General features: G+C 45.3%; 1 protein-coding gene across 2 annotated transcripts in view; it reads left to right on the plus strand.

Moving 5' to 3' along the window:
* The window catches only part of RSPO1 (R-spondin 1), a 256739-nt gene that overhangs the window by 193169 nt on the left and 41758 nt on the right, over positions 1 to 21812 (plus strand). The gene's annotated exons all lie outside the window — the stretch shown is intronic.

A 21812-nucleotide genomic window follows, 5' to 3' on the forward strand; every position in this document is an offset into this window, starting at 1 on the left:
ATATCCCTTTAACAAACTGTCTGCTAATACCTTACCGCACACTAAAGGAAGGCAGCTTTCAGAAATCATGTGGAAATCAATGTTTTTTGAGTTAAAGTTGTTTTGGTGGTACAAAGGGGACTTAGAAATTGTTAGGGAGGAGGTTTTAGTGTCTGTTCATTGTATATACTTTAAGCATGTAAAGCATTTTTACCAATACATTTTTACATAGTCTACTAGTGCAGTAGATGCCAGCAAAAAAAGACAATAGCTGTCCTGTCCATTGCCCTGTGATGATATTGCTGGGATTGTTGCCCACTTGGCTCATTAGTTGTATATTTTGCAAACTTTGGAAGCTGGCATGTGCCTGATGCTATGTAATCTGCAGGAAGTGTTTGTCTAATGGACGCAATGAAGTGAACATTAGACTGGAATTATCCAGCTATTTTTTAGCTAATCATGAGATCAGAAAGGGAAATGCAAATAGACTGACTAAGCCAGTTCCCAAAGTGTTTTATTCCATTTGTAGACAATGATTCTTTCAACATTTTCGATATTGAATCTTATGTAAGGCATGAAAAATGTGTCAATATTTAATCCAAATTTATATATATTTTGAATTGCCCTTAATATTATTCTATTGTATTAAAAATTATACAAGTGTACATAACTGTATAATTAGTATTAAGTTGGCAAATAACATTTCCCTTGAATTGTGAAAAAAAGTAACATAAGAATTTTATATGTCTCATATGATTATAGCCAAATCAAGTTTTTCGTTAGACTTAATATAGCAAATCGACCTCACACAGTTACAGCATGTGAACGGAATTGACTTCTGTGGATCCGAGTTGGTTTTATTGAAGGACCAGAATTTTCAGTCCAACATTTCCACAAATTCTGTATTGGTAATTACCAATATAGGTATCCAATTTCAATTTTTCAGAAACTAAATCTTTTAGGAGTAATAGGTAAAAGCAAACTCTGTTATAAAATGGAATTTGCTATTGTAAGTACTTTAATCAATAATTTCTAAGCTAAATAATTAGCAGAAGCCGCCCAAGGTTTTCCACACTGCTACTTCGTCACCAAAGACATACAGGTGCGTCTCAAAAAAATTGAATATCATCAAAAATTAATTTATTTCCGTCCTTCAACACAAGAAGTGAAACTCATATATTAGATAGAGTCATTACAAATAAAGTGATCTATTTCAAGAGTTTATTTCTGTTAATGTTGGCGATTAAGGCTTACAGCCAATGAAAACCCAAAACTCATTATCACAGTAAATTAGAATACTTTATAACACCAACTTGAAACATGATTTTAAAATCTGAAATGTCGGGGCTCCTTTGACATGAATTTCTGCATCAATGTGGCATGGCATAGAAGCAATCAGCCAGTGGCACTGCTGAGGTGTTATGGAAGCCCAGGTTGCTTTGTTAGCAGCCTTTAGCATTGTTGGGTCTGGTGCCTCTCATCTTCCTTTGACAATACCCCATAGATTCTCTATGGGGTTAAGGTCATGCAAGTTTGCTGGCCAATCAAGCACAGTGATACTGTTGTTTTTAAACCAGTAATATGTACTTTTGGCAGTGTGGACAGGTGCCAAGTCCTGCTGGAAAATGAAATTTCCATCTCCAGAAAGCTTGTCAGCTGAGGGAAGCATGAAGTGCTCTAAAATTTCCTGGTAGATGGCTGTGCTGACTTTGGTCTTGATAAAACACAGTGAACCTACACCAGCAGATGACAAGGCTCCCCAAACCATCACTGATTGTGGACACTTGACACTAGACCTCAAGCAGCTAGAATTGTGTGCCTCTCCACTCTTCCTCCAGACTCTGAGACCTTGATTTCCAAGGTGTAGTGTGAATTTTCCACAATCAGTGATGGTTTGGGGAACCATGTCTGTTATGGTTCTCAATGGCAAGAGAACATAGCCCAGCATACATAGGAACTAGCTCTTGGAAGGATGGAAACTTAAACTGACCATGAACTAAACCTGCCGCACAACTAACAGTAGCCGGGTAGCGTAGCCTGCGTTTTATCCCTAGACGCCCAGCGCCGGCCGGAGGACTAACTAATCCTGGCAGAGGAAAATATAGTCCTGGCTCACCTCTAGAGAAATTTCCCCGAAAGGCAGACAGAGGCCCCCACATATATTGGCGGTGATTTAAGATGAAAATGACAAACGTAGTATGAAAATAGGTTTAGCAAAATCGAGGTCCGCTTACTAGATAGCAGGAAGACAGAAAGGGTACTTTCATGGTCAGCTGAAAACCCTATCAATACACCATCCTGAAATTACTTTAAGACTCTAGTATTAACTCATAACATCAGAGTGGCAATTTCAGATCACAAGAGCTTTCCAGACACAGAAACGAAACTGCAGCTGTGAACTGGAACAAAATGCAAAAAACAAACAAGGACAAAAGTCCGACTTAGCTGGAAGTTGTCTGGTAGCAGGAACATGCACAGAAAGGCTTCTGATTACAATGTTGACCGGCATGGAAGTGACAGAGGAGCAAGGTTAAATAGCGACTCCCACATCCTGATGGGAACAGGTGAACAGAGGGGATGATGCACACAAGTTCAATTCCACCAGTGGCCACCGGGGGAGCCCAAAATCCAATTTCACAACAGTACCCCCCCCTCAAGGAGGGGGCACCGAACCCTCACCAGAACCACCAGGGCGATCAGGATGAGCCCTATGAAAGGCACGGACCAGATCGGAGGCATGAACATCAGAGGCAGTCACCCAAGAATTATCCTCCTGACCGTATCCCTTCCATTTGACCAGATACTGGAGTTTCCGTCTGGAAACACGGGAGTCCAAGATTTTTTCCACAACGTACTCCAACTCGCCCTCAACCAACACCGGAGCAGGAGGCTCAACGGAAGGCACAACCGGTACCTCATACCTGCGCAACAATGACCGATGAAAAACATTATGAATAGAAAAAGATGCAGGGAGGTCCAAACGGAAGGACACAGGGTTAAGAATCTCCAATATCTTGTACGGGCCGATGAACCGAGGCTTAAACTTAGGAGAAGAAACCCTCATAGGGACAAAACGAGAAGACAACCACACCAAGTCCCCGACACAAAGCCGAGGACCAACCCGACGCCGGCGGTTGGCAAAAAGCTGAGTCTTCTCCTGGGACAACTTCAAATTGTCCACCACCTGCCCCCAAATCTGATGCAACCTCTCCACCACAGCATCCACTCCAGGACAATCCGAAGATTCCACCTGACCGGAGGAAAATCGAGGATGAAACCCCGAATTACAGAAAAAAGGAGACACCAAGGTGGCAGAGCTGGCCCGATTATTGAGGGCAAACTCCGCTAAAGGCAAAAAAGCAACCCAATCATCCTGATCTGCAGACACAAAACACCTCAAATATGTCTCCAAAGTCTGATTCGTCCGCTCGGTCTGGCCATTAGTCTGAGGATGGAAAGCAGACGAGAAAGACAAATCTATGCCCATCCTAGCACAGAATGCCCGCCAAAATCTAGACACGAATTGGGTTCCTCTGTCAGAAACGATATTCTCCGGAATACCATGCAAACGAACCACATTTTGAAAAAACAGAGGAACCAACTCGGAAGAAGAAGGCAACTTAGGCAGGGGAACCAAATGGACCATCTTAGAGAAACGGTCACACACCACCCAGATGACAGACATCTTCTGAGAAACAGGAAGATCCGAAATAAAATCCATCGAGATGTGCGTCCAAGGCCTCTTCGGGATAGGCAAGGGCAACAACAATCCACTAGCCCGAGAACAACAAGGCTTGGCCCGAGCACAAACGTCACAAGACTGCACAAAGCCTCGTACATCTCGTGACAGGGAAGGCCACCAGAAGGACCTTGCCACCAAATCCCTGGTACCAAAGATTCCAGGATTACCTGCCAACGCAGAAGAATGAACCTCAGAAATGACTTTACTGGTCCAATCATCAGGAACAAACAGTCTACCAGGTGGGCAACGATCAGGTCTATCCGCCTGAAAATCCTGCAAGGCCCGCCGCAGGTCTGGAGAAACGGCAGACAATATCACTCCATCCTTAAGGATACCTGTAGGTTCAGAATTACCAGGGGAGTCAGGCTCAAAACTCCTAGAAAGGGCATCCGCCTTAACATTCTTAGAACCCGGTAGGTATGACACCACAAAATTAAACCGAGAGAAAAACAACGACCAGCGCGCCTGTCTAGGATTCAGGCGTCTGGCGGACTCAAGATAAATTAAATTTTTGTGGTCAGTCAATACCACCACCTGATGTCTAGCCCCCTCAAGCCAATGACGCCACTCCTCAAAAGCCCACTTCATGGCCAAAAGCTCCCGATTCCCAATATCATAATTCCGCTCGGCGGGCGAAAATTTACGAGAAAAAAAAGCACAAGGTTTCATCACGGAGCAGTCGGAACTTCTTTGCGACAAAACCGCCCCAGCTCCGATTTCAGAAGCGTCGACCTCAACCTGAAAAGGAAGAGCAACATCAGGCTGACGCAACACAGGGGCGGAAGAAAAGCGGCGCTTAAGCTCCCGAAAGGCCTCCACAGCAGCAGGGGACCAATCAGCAACATCAGCACCCTTCTTAGTCAAATCAGTCAATGGTTTAACAACATCAGAAAAACCAGCAATAAATCGACGATAAAAGTTAGCAAAGCCCAAAAATTTCTGAAGACTCTTAAGAGAAGAGGGTTGCGTCCAATCACAAATAGCCCGAACCTTGACAGGATCCATCTCGATGGAAGAGGGGGAAAAAATGTATCCCAAGAAGGAAATCTTTTGAACCCCAAAAACGCACTTAGAACCCTTCACACACAAGGAATTAGACCGCAAAACCTGAAAAACCCTCCTGACCTGCTGGACATGAGAGTCCCAGTCATCCGAAAAAATCAGAATATCATCCAGATACACGATCATAAATTTATCCAAATAATCACGGAAAATGTCATGCATAAAGGACTGAAAGACTGAAGGGGCATTAGAAAGGCCAAAAGGCATCACCAAATACTCAAAGTGGCCCTCGGGCGTATTAAATGCGGTTTTCCACTCATCCCCCTGCTTAATTCGCACCAAATTATACGCCCCACGGAGATCTATCTTAGAGAACCACTTGGCCCCCTTTATGCGAGCAAACAAATCAGTCAGCAGTGGCAACGGATATTGATATTTAACCGTGATTTTATTCAAAAGCCGATAATCAATACACGGCCTCAAAGAGCCATCTTTCTTAGACACAAAGAAAAAACCGGCTCCTAAGGGAGATGACGAAGGACGAATATGTCCCTTTTCCAAGGACTCCTTTATATATTCTCGCATAGCAGCATGTTCAGGCACAGACAGATTAAATAAACGACCCTTAGGGTATTTACTACCCGGAATCAAATCTATGGCACAATCGCACTCCCGGTGCGGAGGTAATGAACCAAGCTTAGGTTCTTCAAAAACGTCACGATAGTCAGACAAGAATTCAGGAATCTCAGAGGGAATAGATGACGAAATGGAAACCAAAGGTACGTCCCCATGCATCCCCTTACATCCCCAGCTTAACACAGACATAGCGTTCCAGTCGAGGACTGGGTTATGAGATTGCAGCCATGGCAATCCAAGCACCAACACATCATGTAGATTATACAGCACAAGAAAGCGAATAATCTCCTGATGATCCGGATTAATTCGCATAGTTACTTGTGTCCAGTATTGTGGTTTATTACTAGCCAATGGGGTGGAGTCAATCCCCTTCAGAGGTATAGGAGTTTCAAGAGGCTCTAAATCATACCCACAGCGTTTGGCAAAGGACCAATCCATAAGACTCAAAGCGGCGCCAGAGTCGACATAGGCATCCGCGGTAATAGATGATAGAGAACAAATCAGGGTCACAGATAGAATAAACTTAGACTGAAAAGTGCCAATTGAAACTGACTTATCAAGCTTCTTAGTACGCTTAGAGCATGCTGATATAACATGAGTTGAATCACCACAATAAAAGCACAACCCATTTTTTCGTCTAAAATTCTGCCGTTCGCTTCTGGACAGAATTCTATCACATTGCATATTCTCTGGCGTCTTCTCAGTAGACACCGCCAAATGGTGCACAGGTTTGCGCTCCCGCAGACGTCTATCGATCTGGATAGCCATTGTCATGGACTCATTCAGACCCGCAGGCACAGGGAACCCCACCATAACATCCTTAACGGCATCAGAGAGACCCTATCTGAAATTCGCCGCCAGGGCGCACTCATTCCACTGAGTAAGCACAGACCATTTACGGAATTTTTGGCAGTATATTTCAACTTCATCTTGCCCCTGAGATAGGGACATCAAGGCTTTTTCCGCCTGAAGCTCTAAATGAGGTTCCTCATAAAGCAACCCCAAGGCCAGAAAAAACGCATCCACATTGAGCAACGCAGGATCCCCTGGAGCCAATGCAAAAGCCCAATCTTGAGGGTCGCCCCGGAGCAAGGAAATCACAATCCTGACCTGCTGAGCAGGATCTCCAGCAGAGCGAGATTTCAGGGACAAAAACAACTTGCAATTATTTTTGAAATTTTGAAAGCAAGATCTATTCCCCGAGAAAAATTCAGGCAAAGGAATTCTAGGTTCAGATATAGGAACATGAACAACAAAATCTTGTAAATTTTGAACTTTCGTGGTGAGATTATTCAAACCTGCAGCTAAACTCTGAAAACAAATTTTAAACAGGTGAACACAGAGCCATTCCAGGATTAGAAGGAGAGAGAGAGAGGAAGGCTGCAATATAGGCAGACTTGCAAGTGATTCAATTGAAAGCACACTCAGAACTGAAGGAAAAAAAAAAAAAAAAAAAAAAATTTCCAGCAGACTTCTTTTTTCTCTCCTTTCTCTGCCAATTAATTTAACCCTTTAAGGCCGGTCAAACTGTTATGGTTCTCAATGGCAAGAGAACATAGCCCAGTATACATAGGAACTAGCTCTTGGAAGGATGGAAACTTAAACTGACCATGAACTAAACCTGCCGCACAACTAACAGTAGCCGGGTAGCGTAGCCTGCGTTTTATCCCTAGACGCCCAGCGCCGGCCGGAGGACTAACTAATCCTGGCAGAGGAAAATATAGTCCTGGCTCACCTCTAGAGAAATTTCCCCGAAAGGCAGACAGAGGCCCCCACATATATTGGCGGTGATTTAAGATGAAAATGACAAACGTAGTATGAAAATAGGTTTAGCAAAATCGAGGTCCGCTTACTAGATAGCAGGAAGACAGAAAGGGTACTTTCATGGTCAGCTGAAAACCCTATCAATACACCATCCTGAAATTACTTTAAGACTCTAGTATTAACTCATAACATCAGAGTGGCAATTTCAGATCACAAGAGCTTTCCAGACACAGAAACGAAACTGCAGCTGTGAACTGGAACAAAATGCAAAAAACAAACAAGGACAAAAGTCCGACTTAGCTGGAAGTTGTCTGGTAGCAGGAACATGCACAGAAAGGCTTCTGATTACAATGTTGACCGGCATGGAAGTGACAGAGGAGCAAGGTTAAATAGCGACTCCCACATCCTGATGGGAACAGGTGAACAGAGGGGATGATGCACACAAGTTCAATTCCACCAGTGGCCACCGGGGGAGCCCAAAATCCAATTTCACAACACATGTCATATGCTGGTGTAGGTCCTTTGTGTTTTATCAAGACTAAAGTCAGTGCAGCCGTCTACCAGAAAATTTTAGAGCACTTCATGCTTCCCTCTGCCGACAAGCTTTTTGGAGATGGAAATTTCATTCTCCAGCAGGACTTGCACCTGTCCACACAGCCAAAAGTACCAATATATGGTTTAAAAACAACAGTATCATGATGCTTGATTAGCTAGCAAATTTCTCTGACCTTAACCCCATAGAGAATATATATGGGGCATTGTCAAGAGGAAGATGAGACACCAGACCCAACAATGCAGACGAACTGAAGGCTGCTATCAAAGCAACCTGGGCTTCCATAACACCTCAGCAGTGCCACAGGCTGATCGCCTCCATGCCACACCGCATTGATGCAGTAATTGATGCAAAACATTTACTGAGATAATGGCTTTCGGATTTTCATTGGTTGTAAGCCATAATCATCAACATTAACAGAAATAAACACTTGAACTAGATCACACTGAAATAAATTAACTTTTTGATGATATTCTAATTTTGCGAGAAGTACCTGTAGTTGGTGATTGGTGGTGCCTTTTTTTAAAGCATATTGCCAGCAATGTGTTCAAGTAAAAGAAGATGGCAGGCAAGGCTCAGCTCTAGATGTTAAATTAAATGGGGTTCAACAGGCTATATATTTTTCTATTCAGCTACCATATCTTCCTTTTTAATAATATCTTTCCATTTATGTTAAGAAAAACTGTTTACATATGACACTCATGCTGTTAAACAGTGAATTAACCCTAAAGGCCCTGTCACACATAGCGATTTACCAACGATCACGACCAGCGATACGACCTGGCCGTGATCGTTGGTAAGTCGTTGTGTGGTCGCTGGGGAGTGACCAACGATCAGGGGAACGACTTCGGCATCGTTGAAACTGTCTTCAACGATGCCGAAGTCCCCCTGCAGCACCCGGGTAACCAGGGTAAACATCGAGTTACTAAGCGCAGGGCCGTGCTTAGTAACCCAATGTTTACCCTGGTTACCAAAAAAACAAACAGTACATACTCACCATCTGATGTCCTTCAGGTCCCTTGCCGTCTGCTTCCTGCTCTGACTGAGTGCCGCCGTACAGTGAGAGCAGAGCGCAGCGGTGACGTCACCGCTGTGCTGTACTTTCACTTTCACTTTGCGGCGCTCAGTCAGTGTGGGAAGCAGACGGCAAGGGACCTGACGGACATCAGATGGTAAGTATGTACTGTTTTTTTTTTTTTTACATTTACGCTGGTAACCAGGGTAAACATCGGGTTACTAAGCGCGGCCCTGCGCTTAGTAACCCGATGTTTACCCTGGTTACCAGTGAAGACATCGCTGGATCGGTGTCACACACACCGATTCAGCGATGTCAGCGGGACCTCAACGACCAAAAAAAGGTCCAGGCCATTCCGACACGACCAGCGATCTTGCAGCAGGGGCCGGGTCGCTGGTACGTGTCACACATAGCGAGATCGCTACTGAGGTCGCTGTTGCGTCACAAAACTTGTGACTCAGCAGCGATCTCGCTAGCGATCTCGCTATGTGTGACGGGGCCTTAAGTCTTTAACATGAAAACAAAGTAAATCTATGCAAGTTGTCCCATCTTAAAGATTGCTCCAGGTCTCAATGTTTTTGGATATAATATCTAGGAACTTGTATGGCACATGTTATGAGCCCACCTAGTGAGGTGAATTCTCTCTGTCATAGGTCAGGGTGAGCAGCAGGGGACCATGTAGAGGGAAAAAACAGCATGTAAATCAGTGATGATTAGGATAACAATGTATGCCAGCTTGCAAATAGACAAGTCAAGCTGGAAGCACTAGAGATTGCTGGTGGGCAGTAACACACAGGTACATGCAGTCTGTAACTCGCAGCCGGAATATGGTTAATAGTAGAAACACACAAGGCATATGGTTAATAGTAAAGACGTATATGCAATTAGGAAGTTGCAGTAAGGATATGGTTAATACCAAATATGTTTGCAATTGATACTTGCAGCAGTGATATGGTTAATAGCAGAGACATATATGCAATCAGGAACCTATAGTAGAGATATGGTAAATAGCAAATATTTATATGGAATCAGGTATGTTGATAGCAGAAATAAGCTAATTACATGAAGTTTGAATCAGCTAAGCTGAGAAAGAATTCACACGTATGACCCAGGGAATAGAAATTGACTGGACACTAGAACACAGGCTGAGTTGCTGGGAAGTCAAGTTTGCAGCTGGCTGGAGCAGTCTTGAGGTGGTAGCTAAGTGCTCTACTTTTGTGAATACTCAGGCATGCATTGGGGTCTGAGCAGGCCTTGAAAGGTTTTGGGTGTTAACATTGAGATGCTTCCCAAATTACCAGAGTAACCCATTGTGCAGACTAGTACCTAATGAGCATGCGAAAGGATAAGGAAATAAGGCCCAGTTCTGGAGTTGGGGCAGGGGAGTAACAGTGCAGTTCAAATTCCTTCATGATTTAGAAAGATATACTGTAAAAATGCACAGAAAACACACTAATACAGTATATACATATATATAATCTCCATTAAGATTCAGTTCTGTTGGTTCCAACGCAGCCATACTTGCCGTCAAGTGACAGCTCGAAAGTCAGCTATGTCAGTAGTGAGGCAGTGACAGGTATTATATGCAAGGGTCACTATGTATCTCCCAGGATGAGCATAGAAGAGTATTAAACCTGCTGGAGTGCATTGCAGTCATAGGCATAGCTGCGGCTGCAGTGCAAAATAAAAGTAAGTGTGGACCTGGTCGAGTTATATAACCAAAGCAATGTTCAGGAAAACCCGTTAAGGGCTGTTATTTTTGGAGTGAACTACAGGATGGTAGTGGGTCAGTTCACTCCCTCCAAGCCAGGTCTTACAAGTGGCCCGTGGCCACAGATTCGAGTTAGGCCAGAGTCACACTAGAGAGAAATACGGACGAGGGAGAGACGCAAAAACAACGCATTACACACGGACCAATGTTTCTCTATGGGGCAGCTTCCACCAGCCGTATATTTCTCAGCTGTATTTTACGGGCTGAGAAAATCGCAGCATGCTGCATTTGTCAGCATATTCCTACAAAAATACTCCAGTGAAAGTCTATGAGGGGTGAGAAAAATACGGATTACACACGGACCACACGTCTGCCTTGCGAGAAATACGCATCGGTGTCCTATAGAATAGCCGGTAATTCAGTGCGGTGTACAGTAAAATCACACTGACAGGTTAGAATAGAATAGATAAAATTAATGTCTACACATAGTTTAGGTAGATATATACTGAATATATGTCATTGACAAACACATATACACATATATATATATTTATATTTAATACAGAGCTAAATAGCATAAAAGCCGTTAATTCAATTGCCGGCTTTTGCTATCTCCTTATCAAACCCAACAGGATAAGAGACATGGTTTACATACAGTAAACCATTTCATATCTGTTATATTTTTATATATTCCTCACTAATAATGTTAGTAGTTTGTGTGTGCGCAAAATGTTGGAGCTTTAGGTGTTAAAATAAAGGATTAAATCACGGAAAAAACTGGCGTCTTTTCTTTTCTCCGCCAGAGTGGGAAAGCCAGTGACTGAGGGCAGATATTAATAGTCTAGAGATGGACCATGGTTATTGGCCCCCCTGGCTAAAAACATCTGCCCCCAGCCACCCCAGAGAAGGCACATCTGTAAGATGTGCTTGTTCTGGCACTTAGCCACTCTCTTCCCACTCCCGAGTAGCGGTGGGATATGGGATAATAAGGGTTAATGTCACCTTGCTAATGTAAGGTGACATTAAGCCTGGTTAATAATGGAGAGATGTCAATAAGTCACCTATCCATTATTAATCCAATATTAGTAAAGGGTTAATGATACACACACATTATGAATAAAGTATTTTAATGAAATAAACACATGGGGTTTTAATATCTTTATCGTACGCTCAATCCAACTGACGACCCTCGTTCTCCTGTAAAAAAAGGAAAATAAAAAAGCAACAATATCCCATACCTGAGTGTCCACTGTACAGTCATGTCCCACGATGTAAGTCCATCTGAAGGGGTTAAATACATTTACAACCAGTAGCCTGCTAATGCATAATGCATAAATATATATATATACAGTATATATATATATATATACATATATGTGTCACTGACATATATATATATATATATATATATATATATATATATATATAGACTGTATATATGTTTTCACGAATATTTGAGCCCATGGATCCATTATATGTCCATTTTGCAAGCCAGCGAGATTGCCGTATGGATGCCATACAGATGCCATATGGATGACACACGGATACTTTTTGGAGAAAAAATCGCATCCTCGCATTGAATACGGATCACTGTTCAGGAACTTTTCTGCATATCTCGGCTGTAAAAAATGGACCATATTTTTATATGTTATGTGTGACGCCGGCCTTAAAAACCCTGGGTTTGGGTGTGTCAGTGTTTGTTTGCAAGTGGCAGAGCAGGCGGCTCTGCAGCGTCCAGCGTGTGTGAGGTAACACAGAGCCAAGAGCAGCGAATGCCTGGCACCCCGCAGTGTGAAACAGTGGTGCAGTCGCCCTCGGCAATCGGTCTTCAATACAGACTGTTGTGACTCCCCAACTGCGATCTGGAGAATACCGTGTACTGTTCACTGTGTGAGTGGTTTGGACATTAAACACATTTGCTGTGAACTTTCCTGTAGTCCCTGCCTAACTGTCACACTGCGCCAACCCTGCTGCACTGCACAGTGAATAGAAGAACATTTCAAGACATGGCTGATACTCTAGTTGGCATATGCCAACAAATGTGCAAACCGCATCTTTGTGGTTACGTGATTACAGCTGCAACTGGCAGAGCCCGACCATGTATATATTATATTACATTATATGTCTGGCATCTGGTAGCATACCACAAATAAAAGTATGGAATAGTGTAGTAGACGGCACTATTCCATATAGCAGTATCCTGAAAAAAGACGTACTGTAAGCCCCCACACAGCTCTCCTGATATACAATATGTGCCCTCACATAGCCTCCTATATACAGTATGAGCTCTCATATTGCCTTCTATACCCGGTTGTAACGGTTCTCCAGTGGGCCCAGGCACTGACACCTGCTGGCTTATTGGCCAGCAGCTGCCTAGGGCCCCCACTGCTCCAGGGCCCCCCAGCCAGTGGCATGTCGCTAATTGCTGCACACCCAGCTGCTATGGGGCCCCTGAGTCAAGGGGGCCCTCCCTGTGCCAGAGAGCGGCAGCTGGAGACAGAAGCCTGTCCCCACTGCTAAAGAAAAATGAATATTCACGGGCGTGAAGAGGAGTGCATACCATTTCACTTTAATAGCTGGCAGCATTAGCCGCAGGCTGAGGCTAGCACTGCCCGCCAGTGCTGCTGAATCAAGGCCACGGAGGTGGGCCCCTAAAGGGTGGTAAACCCTGATTGTGATCCCTGCAGCTTGGGACCGGAGCGGAGTTGCAAGAATCCAATGCCATCCTCCTTCCTGCCCACCTGCCCGACATTTCCTGTCTGACTCAGCACTGCTGGATCATGTCATCATTCAGCGCGACTGTTTCAGAGAGGAAACTGCCAGGATGTGCTGCAGCTGCTGAGAACATGTGGAGAGGTGAGTGGAGTGGGTGCTGTGTGTCTGTCTCTCTGCCTGCCTGCCTCCGTATATGTGGCTGTGTGTGTATGTGGTGCTGTGCTTTGTGTGTGTGTGTGTGTGTGTGTGAGAGAGAGCGTGGGGCAGTGTGTGGTACTGTATTTGTGATAGTGGTGTTGGGTGTGTATTGGAGATATTGGAGATTGGCAATGATGTGGGTGATGGGGGCGGAGGGGGAGAATGTTATGATGGTGGTGGGGGAGGCAATGATGGTGGTGATGGGGAGGCAATGATGGTGGTGGTGGGGGGAGGCAATGATGATGTGGTGGGGGAGGCAATGATGATGGTGGTGGGAGAGGCAATGATGATGGTGGTGGGGGCAATGATGATGGTGGTGGGGGAGGCAATGATGATGGTGGTGGTGGGGGAGGCAATGAAGGAGGGGTGGGATGGGCAATGACGGGGTGGTGGGGGAGAAGGCAATGATGGTGGTGGGGGAGGCAATGATGATGATGGTGGTGGGGGAGGCAATGATGATGTTGGTGGAGGAGGCAATAATGGAGGGGGTGGAATGGACAATGATGGGGTGGTGCGGAGAAAGCAATGTGGTGGTGGGGGGAGGCAATGATTGAGGTGGTGATGAGTACAATGATGGGGTAGAGGGGGAGAACAATGATGGTGGTGGAGGGGGGCTGCATTATACCCTTTCAGGAGGGCTGCATTATACCCTATGAGGGGGCTACATTATAATTCTGTGGGGGGCTCCATTATTCTCTCAGAGGGCTACATCATACTATATGAAGGGAGCTGCATTATGCCCTATGAGGGGGCTACAGTATATTCTATGGGGGCTGCCTTATGAAGGTGTTGCATTATTCTCTGAGGGGGCTACATTATATTCTGTGGAGGGGCTGCATTATATTATATGTGGGGGGGCTGTATTATTCTCTCAAGGGGCTACATCATACAATATGAGGAGAGCTGCATTATGCCCTATGAGGGGGTTACAGTATATTCTATGGGGGGCTGCCTTATGAGGGGGTTGCATTATATTGTGAGGGGGCTACACAATTGATGGTCTTGAATTTATTTCTATGTAGCTACATAGTGGGCCCCAAGAATGATTCAAGAATGATTTTCTCTGGTAGGCCCAAGGTGCTCCAGTCTGACGCTGATTCTATATACAGTGTGAGCCTTCACATAACCCCTGTATACTGCAGGGGCCCACACAGAGCCCCCTATATGTGGCATCAGCCCTCACAGAGACCCTTATATACAGCAGGAGCCCTCACAGAGACTCTATATACAGCAGGATCACTCACATAGCCTCAATATATACAGAATTATTTCCCACATAGCCCCTATATACAGTATGAGCCATCACATAGCCCCCATATATACAGTATGAGCCGTCATGTATCCTTCTATATACATGAACAAATCCTGCACACACATTAAAAAAAGAAAAGAAAAACACCTCACTCCCGTTGCCTCAGAGCTCTGCTCCAGTCTTTGCTGTGTGCACTGACTCTCCGAACAGCAGAAGTGATGTAGTCACATCATCACGTCTGCTGTCTCAGTCGCACTCGCTGCTCGCTGACTGGTGGAAGGAGTCAGTGGTTTTGTCCTCCAACATTATATTCACTGCTATCTGCATCCTAAAGATGCAGATGTGGTGAAATCTGGATGCAGGTTGGCTGTATGGTATGGCCTGCGGGACCAGTGTTTTTGGGCATTTGGCTATCTCATATAGCCCGGTCCGACTGCCTCACTCTGCCCAGATCTGTTATAAATGAGCCGTATACTAATCTGTGTACTGGGTGTTATGTACTTTACTATGTGCACATATGTATGCAGTGTTCTATGCACTGACTGAGCACTCCTGGACCTGACTGCAGAACCTCACACATTATAAAGTGTATCTGATATATAATGCAGGACGTCCTGGATCCGGGCTCAGGGTCAGACAGTGCAGTCACTCTATCTGAGGATCACTTTGAGTTATTGCTGCAGCTTGAGCTTACATACAGATCAGGTGACGCTGGAGCCGATGACCCCACTGACCGAGTGACCTGATCTGTATGTAAGTTTAGGATGGTGCAAAAAATCTCACAGTGCCTCAGATGGATCCTAGACAAGACAGCAGGAATCAGATCAAGCCCCTTTACATACCTCCTACCCTGGCCCCCTGGACCTTTGCTGACCTCATCACTCTCCGGCAGAGTGAAACAGGTGCACAGGTGATGTAAGATCAGCAGACACACAGCCTGCAGTGTCTGCAATAGTGGAATGATAGCCAGTACTTGTCCTCATCTAATACAGTGCCGGCACTGATCTACTGAAGCAGCAGAAAGCCGAGCCCCTGGCGGTATGCCCCTGCCCGTAAGTGCCCCCCTCCATCTCCAGGCCCCGATGCAGCTGCACCAGCTACACCGGCGGTAGGGCCGCCCCTGGATAGATAGATCTGAGATAGATAGGTATGAAATAGATAGATATCATATTTGTTGGACTATAAGACACACTGGACCATAAGAGCATTGACAAAGGGCTTGACAAAGGTCTTCGGACCGAAACGTTGCCGCAGGAGGCAGAATAAATATGTGAGCTGCTTTTCACTATCCGGTGTGGCGCTGTCCTTTTCTTCAGTTTGGACACTGGACCATAAGACACACCCCAAATTTTCAGAAGAAAAATGGGGAAAAAAATTAATGCGTCAAAAGAGGGTTCATATTACAGTCCAAATTCAGCTTACGGGGGGGGGTGATTAGGAGCACTGGTGAAGCGGGGTCACAGGAGGTGTTCTGTGGTCTGATGAAGATCTCACTCATCCCAGGCTTGTGCGGCAGGTTCAGTGGTGCAGGGAGCTCTGCCATTTTGTGAAAACCTGGATCCTCAGCACTTCCATTGCTGTAATACTGTGGTCTCCAGGAAAATGGCCACCGGAGATCTCAATCTACATATGCACCGCCTCCGGCGGCAATTATCCTGGAGACCAACTCATTACAGCAATGGAAGTGCGTTGGCTCCAGGCTTTCCCAAAATGTCAGTAGAACCCCTGCACCACCAAACATCTCCAAAACTGCCACGCATAAGCCTGGGATGGATGCATAGGGGCTCCACGACTTCACAAAATGTCAGCAGAGCCCCTGCACCACCGAGCACATGTTAAACTGCTGCGCACCATCCTGGGATGAGACTCTTGGTAAGTACATCCGGACTATAAGACGCACCCCCATTTTCCTCCAAAATTTTTAAAGAAATAAGTGCGTCTTATAGTCTGAAAAATACGATAGATATGTAATAGATGGATTAAATGCATTTCCAATAGATAACAGATCTACATTTTATCTACTGAAGAATGTTGGTTGCTCTTATTACATCTTACCCTTGATTTGAAAATCATAAAAGCCAGGATTATTTTAAGTATTGAAATCAGTTTCCTCCTTTGCTCACCATTTACTGAATTAACCATTTCCCTGCTATGAATGTATTTCATATGACTTTGTACAGTGGCACATTACTAGCTAAGGATATATGAGGTACGTCATGGATACTAATGGCCATATTTCAGCTTGGATTGCAACTACAAAAAGAATACAGGGCTTATTTTGAAACTGAGATTGCAAATGGCCATAGTATGTTTGCCCAAAAATTAGACCTACCCCTGAAAATAAGCCCTAGCATGATTTCATAAGATTTTTGGAGTATGCTTGAAATATAAACTCTACTCCAAAAATAAGCACTAGTTACAGTTAGGGCCGGAATTAGAGGGAGTCAAACTGGGAAACCCCCCAGGGCCTCTACTGTCTTTGAGTACCCCAGCATTTCTATTACGAGGTTAAGATTGCTTAATGTCCTTTGTTGACTTCACAGTCATGTGACCATGATTTTAGCAAAGGTTTCTTAACTGCAGGAGTCTAGAAGAACTCTAAATAGTAGACAGGCTGGTAAGCAGGGTCAGAGTTAGGGGGAAGGGGAGGAAATCTAGGCAATTTCGCAGGGTCCCCACTCTCTTAGAGGCAATCAGCATTTCTATTCCGAGGTTAATACTGCTTAAAGACATTTGGTGACATCAAAGGTCTCTTAACTGCTGTCGTCTAGAGCTGAAGAGAAGAAAGGCTGGTATGTATAATCAGGGCTGCCACTAGGAATTTCAGGGCCCCATACTGGCAAAATTTTCGGGGCCCCATTGAGACTCTGCCCAGGCTCCACCCGTCAAACTGTCCACAGTCCCACCGCTCTCTTGGATAAACTCCACTTCTCACCAATTCCACATTAACGGTTCCCATCACCAGATCACACATATAGCCAGCAGCTTTTGTTTTGGTCAAAAGATTTTTTTAGCCTGCCACCATGACAAGGTAGACTCTCTTGGCCGGGCCTTACTCTACTCTAACCTATTAAACATTTGTTAAAATATGCAATACAATTTAGGTATATATTTATTTTTCAATTTTTTAAATGACCAATAATACCACATACAAGGGACAAATACCACAACACCATGACCAGATCACATATTACCTCCACATACTGACCTATAATACCATCTACAAAGAACAAATACCGTCACACCATGTCCAGACCACATATTACCACCACAGTGACCGAACAATATCACATGCAAGTGACAAATACCGCCACACCATGACCAGATCTCATATTACCACCTCATAGTGACCTATAATACCACATACAAAGGAACAAATACCACCACATCATGTCCAGACCACATAATACCACCACAGTGACCGAATAATAGCACATACAAGGAACAAATCCCACCGCACCATGTCAAGATCACATATTACCACCACATGGTGACCAATAATACCACATACAGGGAACAAATACCGCCACACCATGACCAGACCACATATTACCATCACACTGACTGAATAATAGCACTTACAAGGGACAAATACCGCCACACCATGGCTGGACAACATATTACCACCACATAGAGACTGATTACTACAATACTGATCATTAATAAAAAAACACAATACGATCACCAAAAGTGCCATTATACAGTACACAGGAGATCTGTACTTAGTATGCAGTGTCTGTGTACAGGTAATACAGTGATCACCAGTGACAATATACACAAGAGCTCTGTATATAGTGTCAGTGTAAAGGTAATGCAGCGATCACCAGTGCCATTATACACAGGAGATCTGTACTTAGTTTGCAGTGTCTGTGTACAGGTAATACAGTGATCACTGGTGACATTGTACGCAGGACCTCTGTATATAATGCCAGTGTACCGGTAATACAGTGATCACCAGTGCCATTATACACAGGAGCTCTGTATATAGTGCCAGTGTACAGGTAATACAGTGATCACTGGTGACACTGTACACAGGAACTCTGTATATAGTGTATAGGTAACACACTGACTCACCAGTGACGTCTCTAGGTGAAGTCCTTCAGCTTTGCTTTTCATCTTCATTCAGCACAGACAGCCATCACGTCTTCCAGCCAGGACTCGTCTTTGCAGGAAATAACACAGTTATCAAGAGCTCCGCTTGCAGAACACATTACTTAATTTTTTCCCAACTTCTACACTACACCAGATGAAGAAAAAAAGGCGACATAGTGTCACTCTGCACAGTAACAGGACCACCCCCACCCCCCATTTAAAACAGTATCCTCAAAATATAAAATAAATACATCACTGCAGTAATAATATCCCTTAATTAGCCCCTATGGTAATAATATCCCCCATCCTGGCCCCGTGTTTCTCATTCCTGGCTCCAGCCATATGTTCTCCCATTCTGCCCTCATGAGTATCCATTCTGCCCCCATATGTTCTCCCCATCCTGTCTCATCTGTTACATGATCCTGCCCCATCTGTCCAATGATGCTGCCCCATCTGTCCCATGATCCTACCACCCCATCTGTCCCATGATCCTACCACCCCATCTATCATGGTGCAGGATCATCCTGCACCATGATCCTGCTCCATCTGTCTCCATCCTGCCCCATCTGTCTCCATCCTGCCCCATGTCTCACATTCTGCCCCCCTGTGTCTCACATTCTGCCCCCTGTGTCTCATATTCTGCCCCCTTTATCTCACATTCTGCCCCCTGTGTCTCCATCCTGCCCCCTGTGTCTCACATCCTGCCCCGTGTCTCACATCCTTCCCCCTGTGTCTCACATTCTGCCACCTGTGTGTCACATACTGCCCCCTGTGTCTCACATCCTGCCCCGTGTCTCACATTCTGCCCCCTGTGCCTCACATTCAGCCCCCTGTGTCTCACATCCTGCCCCCTGTGTCTTACATTCTGCCCCCTGTGTCTCACATCCTGCCCCGTGTCTCACATTCTGCCCCCTGTGTCTCACATTCTGCCCCTGTGTTTAGCATACTTCCCCCCATGTCTCACATTCTGCCCCCTGTGTCTCACGTCACATTCAGCCCTATGTGTTGTTTCCATTCCTTCTCCCTGTGTTGTTTCCATCCTGCCCCGTCTCTCACATTCTTCCCCTGTGTTGCTTCCATTCCTGCCCCGTGTTGTTTCCATTCCTGCCTCCTGTGTTTCCATTCCTGCACCCTGTGTTTTCATTCCTGCCCCCGTGTCTCCATCAAGCCCCTGTATCTCCATTAAGCCCCCGTATATCCATTCTTCCCTGGGCTTGCCACATTCAGTAAAAATAAAAAAAACACCTTTCTCCTTACCTGGCCATTGTCCAGCGTCGACGTCCATCCCAGGCATTCCAGTATGGACTCGCCGGTAATGAAAATTACATCATACACCGGCGATGTGCGCGCTGATGTCAGCTGCCAGCCTCCGATTGGCTGGCAGCTCTAAGGCTACGTTCACATTTGCGGTCAGCGCCGCAGCGTCGCCGCATGCATCATGCGCCCCTATATTTAACATGGGGGCGCATGGACATGCGTCGCACTTGCGTTTTGCGCCGCATGCGTCACTGCGGCGCCTGCGTCCGGGCGCAGAGGACGCAGCAAGTTGCATTTTTGCTGCGTCCAAAATCAATGAAAAAAAGGACGCATGCGGCGCAAAACGCAGCGTTGTGCATGCGTTTTGCTGCGTTTTTGTTTGCGTTGTGCGTTGCGGCGCCGACGCTGCGGCGCACAACGCAAATGTGAACATAGCCTAACTACTACCTTGCGGGCCCGCACGGGCCTGCAAGGCAATAGAGAAACTGAACCTGCATCTCAGAGGCAGATTCAGTGTACCGTCAGAAACCTGCCATTGTGTGTGTATGTAGTACATGTGTATGTACATCTCTGCCAGGGGAGCTCATCAAGTGATGTGCACCTTTTAATGAATTATGTGCATCTTACTCCAGCGGCCTAATTCATTGCACAATGTCAATCTCAATGTGGGCCATTGTTATCTTTAGTACCTCACCCGGTGTAAATAGGAGACGTGCTGCCGATGATATGTATGGGGCAGAATGATCTATTAGTGATCGTACTAACCTAAGCATTCTTTGTCAACCTGTGTAAAAAGTAGATTGTTGCACAAGGAAATTCATGAAGGAATTCAGATTTTGGTGTGTTACGATGATCCAGAATGTGATGACATGATTATATTTGAATAAATGTTGACATTTTTTTTTTTTTGGTTCAAGAAAGAATAAATGTGGATTGTTGTTCATGAAAAAAATAAAATATTCTGTGAAAATAAGCCCTGGTCCATCTTTTGGAGCAAAATATAATATAAGACCCTGTTTTATTTTCAGAGAAACATGGTTGCAATCCAGCCCAAGATATCAGAGGTTAAAATGAGAACTGCGTATGTCTGCAGCTCACACTCCCGACTGTCACTTAAAGGGCTCATTCTCACATGCGAGAAACTCGGATGAGTCTCGCACGTCAATACCCGGCACTGCACCCGGCACTCGGATCGGAGCGTGCGGCCACGTAGCAATACATGCAGCCGCACGCTCCTCTCCCGAGTGCCGGGTGCAGTGTTGGGTATTGACGTGCGAGACTCATCCGAGTTTCTCGCATGTGAGTATGAGCCCTAAGGCCGGGATCGCACATGCGGGAAACATGGCCGAGTCTCGCATGTTAATACCCGGCACTGCCGCCGGCACTCGGGAGTGGAGCGTGCGGCCTCATAGCAATACATGGAGCCACACGCTCCACTCCCGAGTGCCGGCGGCAGTGCCGGGTATTAACATGCGAGACTCGGCCATATTTCTCGCATGTGTGATCCCGGCCTAACCTGTAATATCTCAGGCTGGGCGAATACAGTGGCAATTCTTCAAAATGTCCTGGCATGTGTAACTGTGATCCAGGCTGAGATACAGCCATTTAAAATGCCATTTCCTACTTCAGCCAGTGTGAAGCAGGAAATAGGGTACTGCAGAGTAGATGACAGGCTTGGATTGCAGTTTTATGATCATTTAACTTAAAGGGCCACTGTCACCCCCCTCCAGCCGTTATAAACTAAAAGAGCCACCTTGTGCAGCAGTCATGCTGCAGTCTAACAAGGTGGCTCTTTTAGTTTTTGATTCAGTTATTCCCTAAATAAAGCGTTTTAAAATTTGTAGAAAATAACCTGTCCTCAGACCTGGAGGCGGTCCGAAGCTTCCTCGGTGAATC

The sequence above is a fragment of the Ranitomeya variabilis genome, chromosome 3, assembly GCF_051348905.1.
Source record: "Ranitomeya variabilis isolate aRanVar5 chromosome 3, aRanVar5.hap1, whole genome shotgun sequence".
NCBI lineage: Eukaryota > Metazoa > Chordata > Amphibia > Anura > Dendrobatidae > Ranitomeya > Ranitomeya variabilis.